Source organism: Nomascus leucogenys, chromosome 19 (genome assembly GCF_006542625.1).
Source record: "Nomascus leucogenys isolate Asia chromosome 19, Asia_NLE_v1, whole genome shotgun sequence".
In the NCBI taxonomy this organism is placed as follows: Eukaryota; Metazoa; Chordata; class Mammalia; order Primates; family Hylobatidae; genus Nomascus; species Nomascus leucogenys.
The window spans coordinates 41797931-41808713 of record NC_044399.1 but is presented as its reverse complement, the minus strand read 5'-3'; the positions used below and the strand labels follow the sequence as shown (position 1 = coordinate 41808713).

General features: G+C 46.8%; 1 pseudogene; it reads right to left on the bottom strand.

The window, feature by feature from the left end:
- Nucleotides 1–1378: 1378 nt before the first annotated feature.
- On the bottom strand, nucleotides 1379–2140 carry LOC101177998 (annotated as a pseudogene).
- Nucleotides 2141–10783: the final 8643 nt, after the last annotated feature.

Sequence of the window (10783 nt, the reverse complement as noted above, 5' to 3'; positions counted from 1 at the left end):
AAAATTGGTGGAGATTCTGCTATCTCTCACATGATGATCACGACACCTGGATTAGTAGTTGGATCCCAGATGAGATCTATGACTGTTGGGTTCCCTGGGATAGGGTTGGTTTTGTGTGTGTGTGTTGGGGGGGAGATGTGTGTGTATGTGTGAGACAGAGAGAGAGAGAGAATGTGTGTACATGTGCAGGAGGTGCTCTGGAAGGGTCTCACCTAACAAATAAAACAGCCTTCACTTTTAGCCCACAATTACAGTCTGCATGCAATAGTTATTGCAAGGTTGCCTTTAAAGACATCCTCATACACTCTAGATAGCTCTCTTCTACTTAGCCATTTCAGAGCACAGATTAGGAAAAGCTTCACTGAAGTCCCATTGGTTGGATATGTTCTCTGCTTGGGGAAACTGTGGCCACTATGAATAGAACCCTGTTTGCTGCCTGTTGTCACTCTCCGATAGTATCTCCAGGGCTAAGACACTATTGTAGAGAGTTGACATGTCTTCTCTGCTTCTGTGACGTCTCGACCTGCTGAGAGAAATTGGTGCAGGTATCCCAGGGCCTGAGTTAGCCCAGGATCCATCTCATCTCTAGGTAGTTAACCTGGGGTCCTCTGCCCTCTGCCCCTGCAGGGGTAGTGAGTGTCAACGCTCTTTCTGCCCTACCATGCCTGGCCACTGGGAGTATAACTGATTTCTTTTCTTTACCCTATCCCTTCTGGAATAACTAAAAGATTTCACAAAGAACTCAAAATTGAGACACAATAAACACATGCACAAATTGTGGCATTTACAATTTTAGATTATTAGGTTGTTGAATCTCTTTGTGGCCAAAGACCTGTACAGAGGGCTTTGGAGGGGTCACAGGGGGCCAGGAGTCAAAGGGGATGGTTTCTCAACCCAAGAGATAGGAGGTCAAACCTAAAGGAGAAGAAAAGCCAAGGATGATGTTAGATAAAAAGAACAAAAACAGAAGGGAGCCTGGGAGGGGCCCAAACCTAGGCGTCTAAAAGGAGATATCAAAATTGGAGCTTGAGTGGGGCTTAAAGAGCCAGAAGTAAAACTAAAGCATCTCAATCTGTAGCATCTTGCAAAAGGTAAACCTGGCTGGCACAGTTTTGGGGAGTACAATGCTTTTCCTTGGCTTCAGGAGACCCCCTTTCCCAACTCCTTTGACCTTCAAACATCGATTGCAGAATCAATGTTCATTGATTATTGTGCTTTCATTGGGACACAGTGCAGACACGAACAAATCAGCCAGCTCCTCCCTGACTATGGTGGTGGCCTAGTCCATTTGGGCTGCTATAACAAAATACCTTAAACTGGGTGCTCACAAACAACAGAAATGTGTTTCCCACAGTTCTGGAGACTGGGAAGTCCGAGATCAAGGAACCGGCAGATTCGGTGTCTGGTGAGGGCCCATTTCCTGGTTCACAGATGGTGCTTTACATGATGGAGGGGGCAAGGCAGCCTTTTTTATGAGGCTCCCCCTCCACGACCTAATAAAGTCCCAAAGTCCCCACCTTATTACACCATCACATTTGTGATTAAGTTTCAACATATTAATTTGGGGAAGACACAAACATTCAGACCATGGCCGGTGGGCAAGGGCTGAATCCCCCTTGGGGCACAGCCCAGGGGATTGAGAACATTTGGAAAGGGAGAACTGGAGTGAACAAGCCATGTTGAAGGGTGAGTGAGTGCCCATAAGCCACAATCCTGGGAGTAGCATGATGGCACTGGACAGGCACACAGACAGGAAGAAACTGGCAGGTCTTTCCGGTGGTGACGTGAAACTCAAAGCCATTAGAAGGATTGCCACGTGTTCTGAAAACGAATCACCAGGGAGAAAGGAGCCTCTTCCACCCAGACATACCAGATACCTCTCACCTACCCAATTACGGCCAATATTTGGGAGCCAGGGTTTATGATTCAGAGTCAGTTTTTTTTTTCTTTTTTCTTTTTTTTTTTTTTTTTTTGTCGGGGGAGAAGTCATGGTGATTTTGAACCTTGGAGGAAAAGAATAAAGCCATTATGGAGAAAGCTGGGTGTATGAGTGGATTATAAGCCTGCATGGTGGCCTGGTTGGGGCTGGCACCCCCTTAATTACAGTCACAGATTGCTCATACCTCAAATATCCTGAGTAGGAAAGGAAGGAGCAAAAATGGAATGAGAATAATAATAATAATAATAATAACGAATTTGCTGATATCAAATGTTTTCTCCTTGGTTTCTGCTTGCCCAGGTCTGACTGGTGCAGCTTGTAATTAGTCTCTGCTTGCAGAAGTGTGGTTCCAAAGACTTGTGGATTAAAGACAAACTCTAGAATTTCTCAGTACCTGACAAGTTGTAACCTGAAAAGCTACACTTAGTCCATTAAAGATTTTTCACAGTGACATTTGAGTGCAGCTTCAGAAATATGCCACCTTGCCATTTATCATTTTCAGGGCACGGGTGTCGGAAAGGATTTTGCTATGAAGAACAAAACAAAATGGATTGCATGTGTAGAGGTGAGCTGGCGAATACTGATAAATGTACTTCACTGAATGTCAGCAAATGTCACTTGAGAAGCCATTTGCAGCTACCACAACAGCCTCCCAAACCCAACAAAGAGTAGCAAAAACGGGCAAAATGAACTGGGCGCCTTGCTTCCGCATGAATAAGCAATCAGCCCTCTCAGAAGTTACACCAGAAAGTTGTTAAACTTGATAGAAGAAGCTTTTCCAACCACACTGATGCATACTATAGATTGCTACAGAGGGCTGGAGACCTTCTGAGGACGTCAGCGCTGTGACTCTGGGCAGAACTTCACAACCCCTTCTCTTCCAGGTAGGTGCCGTCCTTTTGTATGTGCAGCCACTGGCTGTCTCTGAGACATATTTTCTGGGTTTTCCTACACCAGCTTGCTGCTTTTGCTGTGTCTACAGACCCCTCTACTCCCTACCCACTCCTAATCTACCCTCCCTTGCAGTGTAATCTGGGAGTGGCTGCAGATGTGACGTGGGATGCAGTCCTCACATGCCATATCAAGAGAAGACCCAATAGAAACACCCTTGAGCCAAAATTTCAGTCTCTCACTCAAGAAAAGAATTTTCAATGTGTCTCTTGGTTAATGTGAAAATTGGAGTAATGGACTCAGCTTCTGGTTCATTCTTGGTGCCCTGGCCAAAACTTTCCCTCTATGTGATTTAGGATTTCTGGAAGGTGGGGCCAAGTGTTCTTCAGAATTCAGCTTGGGTTGAGATGTTCCCTTCTTCCTCCTCAGCTTGGTGAGTCTCCAGACTTTCCTGCAGAGAAGTAAATGGGAAAGAAGATCATATTCTCAGAAAAGTTCTCCACGGAATGTGAGACTAATTAAAATAAAATTCCAGCCCCTCTTCATTTTCTAATCTCTGGGGGCTCCTCCTCCTCTTTAACACATACGAGGTCATCCAATACTTTTTTCCTCCTTTATACCGAGAGCCTTTAACCCAGTAGCCTGAATTTGTCTGGCCTTGTGAAATATACCACACACACACACACACACACACACGCACGCACGCACATTGCCCATACAAACTGAGGTCAGTTAGGCTTTCATTGATGCAATGCTGTGGTATAGGGCTCAGATACAAGAAGCCCTTTGTTGAATGTACATCTCAGACTCTGTCCCTGAATGTGCTAATGGACACATTTCCCTCTTCACACCGTTCTGCCATATGTTTAGCCTGTGTACATTGGAAATGAACACATTTTACAACCAGGAAAAGACGGGCTCTTGGGAAAGTTAACTTCCCTCAGATGAACTCGGAGGGATGGTGCAGGAAGGAGGGGTTGGAAGCTAGCTCCTCTTCAGCCACACTCCTTGCAGAGTTCTTAATTCTTGGTGTTTCCTCCTTTTGAATAAGGTGCTTCCCATGGAAGGGCCTTTACTTGGGTCTTGGGAACTCACAAGCCATCTGCTTATTATTGAAATTGAATTGCGCTCAACTTGTTGACTTTCATGTCAACAAGTTTAGTTTAGGAAGAAACAGTGGCATGTTTAGGAGAGAGAAAAGGAGAAGATGAAAGCCAGATCTCTGGATCAGAGATGGAGGTGAGGGAAAAGTGGAACAGATCCTCCAGAGAGAATGAGATGTGAAATGTTCCACTTGAGGCAGGACCCATAATATAGCCTGGCAGCACTTTACTCAGTTAAGGCACTTTCTGAAGAGCAAATCTCTGCTGTGTCCCAGTGTGGAATGTATGTCCCAGACCCAAAAAGCTACTAAAGCATAAAAACATGTTCTAAAGAAAAGACAATATGGGTGCAGATTTCTCATTGTGCCAGTATTCTTTATTTTCTTAGTTGCTGTATCTTTTAAAATTTGTATCTTAAAGCTCAAGCTAATAAGCATCTGTTCCCTGGTGTGAAAAGAAACTGTTCATAATTGATTAATATCACACGAATCCTGTAATTGCTGGAGGTGAGCGCTATGTAAAAACCTACCTTCCTATTGTTTTGTCTTTAAAGAACAAAAACAAAAACTGTGTCATATAGACAAGGGTAGCCAATATTGTCTCTTTCAGTGAGAAAAAGCAAAGCTGGTTTGGGTGAGCTACTTTACCCACTAATTAGTGGCAGTAGCAGGTTTCCTTAATCCAGAAGCTGTTTACAGTGGATTCTTCTCTGCTCTATTTAAAAACCTAACAAGCCCCCTTTAACCATTTTGCATTCTGGGATGTTTCAAACAAAATGTTAAATTGCTACCACAAGCGGAAGATTTGTTAAAAATACAAAACTGCTTAGAATTGCAGTAATCCCCTCATTCTTGCAAGAATGTAAACAGGACATCAGTTTAGGGAACATTTGCCCATGGAAAAGTCTCCTCTGAGCAAGAAACTTCACCCACTGCATGGGAGCAATGGGCATCATTTAATCGGCTCTAGACATTCCCAATTTCAAACTGAGCTCCCCTGCCCTTGAAAGAGTGGAAAGATACATTAAAGTGGGAGATAAATAAGCAAATTTCAAGTTAACGCTGCAGGCAGGCCATCTTAAGGAGAAATGTTTAGAGGAATTTATTATCAGACTTCCACATAACTTCACTCACGTATTCATTCATTCAAGTAGGCACTTTTAAATGCCTACCTTATGCCAGACCTGACAATATCTTACATGGATAGCAAGTTTGCTTAGAAGTCATACTCTTTGCCATCTAGAATCACACTCTTTATGGCTCAGCTCAAACTCCATCTCTTCCTTCTAAGATTTCTCCCATGCTTCCCTGTGTGCTTCCAACCAGGACACCCATAAAACAGCATTGTTCTGTGCTGTCCTGAACTGGGTACCTCTTTCTCCCCAACAAGTGTTAGTTCCTTGAAAAAAGGGTCTCTATCTTATCTCTGCATCACTGAGATAGTCTTTCCTAGTCTGCTCTTTAAAATGAGATTTAAGGCACTGAAAACTGGGTTATCTCTCACTCACATAGAGATCGAAACCATTTTGGTGTGAATAAATGGGAGGCAGCCTTCTCCTCCTTGGCTACTGATAGTGGCTGGATTCAGCATTCATTGAAGGTTGTACCAACGATGTAGGTTGGGGAGGAAGTGGATGAGTCCATCTGGATAATCTGGGTGCCATGCAGGCAACATCGGACTGGTTAATTTGGAGGAATACGAGCTGAATTATCCAAACAATTGTGTAGATGCAGCCTTTGCTGGCAGAGCCATTTTCCCCACCTCTGTATCAAATATGCTTTAGAGATTTGGGAGTTGACACCGCATCCAGATATAGTGGGAGAGAAATGGAGAACATTCACATTTTGCTCTACAGTTGCCAGACTTGAGGCATCCAAGCTTCTTTCTTACTACAGTAACTTAAACTATTTCCCAGTGGGAAGAGTTTGGTGTAGGAATCATTCTATCTTCCCTCTCTTGTTTCTGCCCAGGTAGTCACAGGGGAGAGAATACCTAGCCCCACCAACCCCACACAGCCAATTTTGCTATCGAAATCTAAAATTTTGCATGAGATCTGCACATGTTAATGACTTTTGATGAAGAGATTTTCTTTTTTAAATCAGGGATTCAGAGATTCCCTTCCTTCCTCGTGATGCCTATTATTTTCATGTGGGCCTTTCAGGGAAGAATCTTTAAAATTTTCAATCTTTTAATGCAAAGAGTCCCCCAAGCAAGCAGAATACATCCTGTCAGAGCCAAATGTCAGGCCAGAAGAACCTGTGCTTCGAGTCACTTGGCAAATGCGCAGAGTTTAACAAGCTCTATTTTTTCCCTTAAAAATACACAAAACTCACTTAACATAATTCATAGTAATCCTTTCTTATTTTACATATTTCATTTCAGTTCCTTAAAATGTATTTGTTTCCCTGCCCAATTAGGGGGGAAAATCTGCTTCAATTTTAAGAAGAAAAATATAAAGTTTCTAAAAGTAAAGATAGCTAAAAAGTTTTTTCCCCTCTTAAATTGACATTCTGAAAAAATAAATTTCTATATTCATTTACTTCTGATGTGAGAGCAGAAATGCCACCTTTGTTCAAAGAAAGTTTTTGAAATGATACAAATCTGCATGTGCATGTTTCTAGAATTAATACCCCTGTGTTCACTGTAGTGGTGGGATTTTCTACTAGGGGAATCCGCATTGGGAGAAGTATCCCCGCCTTGGGAGCATTTAAGGAAATTTTAATATCCAAACAAAAGCAGTATTACCATCACTACCCACTCCCTCCCTTCGAGGAAAAACAGTTAATAATTTGCATATGCTCATGACACAAATTAAAGACAAAGGGCCCCTCACAGGCTGTGGGCACTACACAGCCCTCCGCAGGCTGCAGAGTCCCAGCGCCGAACTGTTCTAGCTTCCGAATGAATTGCATTAAGCTGCACCACTAAAGCGAGGTGTTCTGGGCCCTCTGGCCCATTCCCACAATAGAATCGAGTTTCCCCAATCAGAAACATCTCCCAGTCTTTCCGTAAGCTTTTAGGGGGGAAAAAAGAACATATAGTTCCAAGGGGGGAAAAATACATATATACTTTGCCCTTTTTATTTTAATAGCCAAACATTGTAATGCTAGCTAAATAGAAATTCTTGTCTGTTAATAGGTTCCTTTAGTTTGTAATAAATAGGAATGCTAATGACTAAAATTTGGTATTTGGTATGCATTAGCTTTTGTGAGCTTTTCTTTACAGTCCTCATTGACATGCAATATGGCAAGCTTCCTTTGAAACATATTTATAAAATAACTACAGTATAATTAAACCAACAAAGCCATCTTTTAAGTAAGCTTAATAGCACAGGTTTTTTTCACCTCGGTAAAATTTACTTTAAAAAAGAAAAATAGTTATGCCTCAATCCCACTGTATATTTTATTCTGTGCATCTAATATTTCCTTTGCATCTACAATCTATGCATATCTAATTCTTTTTGACAACTATGATTATTAATAAAGTGCTTGTGAAAGATATGCTTCATAGCTTCTTCAACAAGAATAATGTTTTTTTGTTAATGGAAATGGTAACATATCTTGACAGATACAATATATAAGATGTGCTTTTTTCTTAATTGTTAATATTGCTATGCTGCATACACAAGGAGCAGATCAACAGATATGGCAGGTAATAATCAGAGTGGATGCCATTTTACACAATGTAACTAAAAATATTTTAATGATATAAAAGCAATAGATAAATAAAAGCAATTATGTTTAATTTTGCTTTTGGCGTGCCGGCAATTTTTGTTTGTTGCTGCTGTTGCCAGTGCGCTTAGCAGAGTAGGAAGCTCGAAGCGCAAAGCAACCGGACCGAGGCGGCTCTGCCTTCCTGCAGCCCAAGGGTCCTGCAAGCCGCCCTTTCTCTCTCCGCAGCTTCAGCGATCCAGGCGCGCAGGGCCCGGCTGAATGCTAATTTGGGATACACCGGAGCGCAAGTTCACCGAGTTTTCCGCAGTTTTGCAAATCCTTTTCCCTATCCCCATGCCTCGCGGTTTAAGACCACGCGATTTCCCAAAAAGAAAAACTCAAAAGATGCTAGGCGCCCGGCTGGAGTCACTTAGAGCCAGCTCTGGCTGCTCCTCCGCCTCCCCGACCCCCGGCCGCCGCTCGGCCCTGCCCCTCGCGCCTCGCCCCTTTCTCCCGAAACTCCGTCCTCTCCGCCGAGGGGCTGCCTTGCCCCCAACCCACCCCCCGCGTGGAGAATAAACACAGTTGACATCACTCTTATAATCTTTATTTAAAACTGTTTCCAAGGTTACAAATTGCCAAGCCTCGTATGCAACAGGTTCCTCCGAAGCGGTATCATTACAGATTAACTGTAATGTGTAGGATTAGAATAAAAGCATAAGGGATTAGGTAAAAGGGCGACGCTCCAGACATAACGCCCGAGCGCATCTCGACTGAGTCAGCCTAGGGAGACCGCGAAGGCGCAAGGTGTCGGGGCGCCGCGGGGCCGCAAAGCCTGACTCGGTTCCTCCGCTCCCGGCCCCGGCCCCGGCCCCAGAGCCGTCAGGACGGCGGCGCCGGAAAGGCCAACGCGGCCGAAGGTTTCGGAGCCAGGCTTCCCAGGCGTCAGGGGCTAGGGACGGGCCCCCCGAGCTGGGGAAGATGAAGGGCCGAGAGGCCGTGGAGGCGGAGGGCGCGGGCAAGCCACGGGCCGGCTGGGAGCTTCGGACGCGGCGAAGCGCAGGGAAGGCGGCGAGGGGGTCCCCACACCCGCACGGGGCACCGGGTTTGTCCATGTGGCTGACACTGCCTTTAAGGCCCAGGCCCGATGGGGCCCTTCCTGGCGTCCTCCTCACCCCCACTCCGCCGCGCCTCCCCTGTCCGGCTGGGGCTGGTGACAGCGGCAGGGGCTGGGCAGCCGCGCAGGCTGCCCGCACCCTTCCGAGCCCAGGCCTCGGGCCTTCGCCGCCCGCCCAGGCCGTGCGCCCTATTGGACCACCTTCCCGCCGGCCTTCGCCTGCCCCTCTCGCGCCAGGAAGGCCCTGGAGCTCCCTCTCCTCTCACACCGCTTCCTGCGGGGCCAGGGCTCGCCGTGCTGACCCCATTTGGACTCAGGCCTGCCCTGGGCCACGGCCTCGGGACGCTGACGCAGCCCCGAGGGCTGTTTGCGTGTTGGGGTGGAGGGCGCGGGGCTGGAAAAACAAACAGGGCGGGGGCGCGGAGGCTTGGGGTGGGGGCCGCAGGGGGCTGGAAGGAAGTGCGCAGTGTGGCGAGAGCGCGAACAAAGCCCTCTCGGGAGTCCCGTCACCCCTCGGTGACCCAGGCCCGCCCCTCTGAGCCGCCGGGCTCCCGGGCTTTGCCTCCGAGCAGGCCGCACCGCTCGGTGGGCGCATGCCAGGCCTCCGCGGCCGCCCGGGCCAGTGCTCCCCTCGGTCCCCGCAGGCCGAGCCCGCGGCCGGCCCCGAAGGCGCGAGGGACAGCGCGGCCGGCGGTGGAGCCTCACCCAGCCACGGAGCCCACAGAGCGAGGCTGAGGAGGACTCCATGCTGTTGTCCGTCGGGAAACCGGGCTACTCCGGGGCGCGCTGGAGCCACCACTCTGCCAGCAGCCGGGGAGGGGCCGCGAGGGCTCCCAAGTGGACGGAAGTGGGCGACCAACTTCGCCGCGACTCCTGCTTCCTAGAGAAGGGCCTTGGCTGAGGAGGCGGCGGGAGGGGACTGTTGCAAACAGCTGTTCCTCATACATATTTCATTACACAATCAGATAATGCGTCCCACCACCTTCTCAATTATTCACAGATAAACATTTTCAAGACGTTTTGACATCTGTCTTAGTGCCTGCTATTAATTTAGTAATCACTGTAGTTAAAAATGTATGGGATTTTTGCCGTCGGAGCACCTCCTATCAAGCGCGCGGGCCCAGTGTGGGACTGCGGCTGGGAGCCCGGGCCCTCCGGGAGTGAAGATACCTTTGGAAGTGAGACGGCCTCTCTAGCGCGTTGACACTGTTGATGGAAGGGATTAAAGGGGTATCAGGTTATTTTAATTTATTGTTGAAGATGATGACTGCCCCCTTCCCCACCCGCATACCGTCCTCACTTTCCCACCCCAACCCTAGACCCGACAACGCCGTTCAGCCCTTTGCCCCGGGCAGCGGAAATGGTTAGCTTCGTCTAGGAGTTTCTGCTGAGGAAGGCGCAGGCAACCCTAGTCGGCGTTGAGAAAGAGAACCGCACGCAATCACCGAGCACGATTTCTCCCAACAAAAAAAACTAACAATAATAGCGATCCACACACTCAAGAGGTCTCAAACCTCCGAAGTTTTGCCCCGAGTCTTGTGGCCCTGGCAGAGGTGACAAGGGCATTTGGGAAAGACAGAGAAAAATAAATTCGCTCCAGTGACTGTACACAGGGCATTTGGGGCTATGAGAAAACAAGTTGCTTTTCTGCTTGAGTGATAAATGTTGCAACGGGCATAGCTATGTAGACGCAAACAGTTTTTAAAACCAGAGAAGCAGAGTTTGAAGAACCTTGTAAGGCTGAAAATAATAGCATACATTTCCAACTTCAAGATGCTGTGATTAATTGTTGGGAAAGCTCTAGATAAATTACCCAAACGGGGGAAGTACTCAAAGGTAAACGAGTTTGTTTCTTTGTGTTCTGAATCTCAGCTGCCGGGAATGAAAGTTACACTTTGAGTTTGAGAGTGATGTCTATTTATTTCTCTTCCTTCTGTCGCAGTCTCTTTCCCAGGTGAGTTAGCAGGTGGACTTTGATTTTTAAAACTATTTCATTTGGGAACGAGGAAAAACAAATCTGGTGAAAGAAAATGGCCCTGGAAGAAACTGCCCTTCCAACGAAGATTAAGTGACTCCAAAG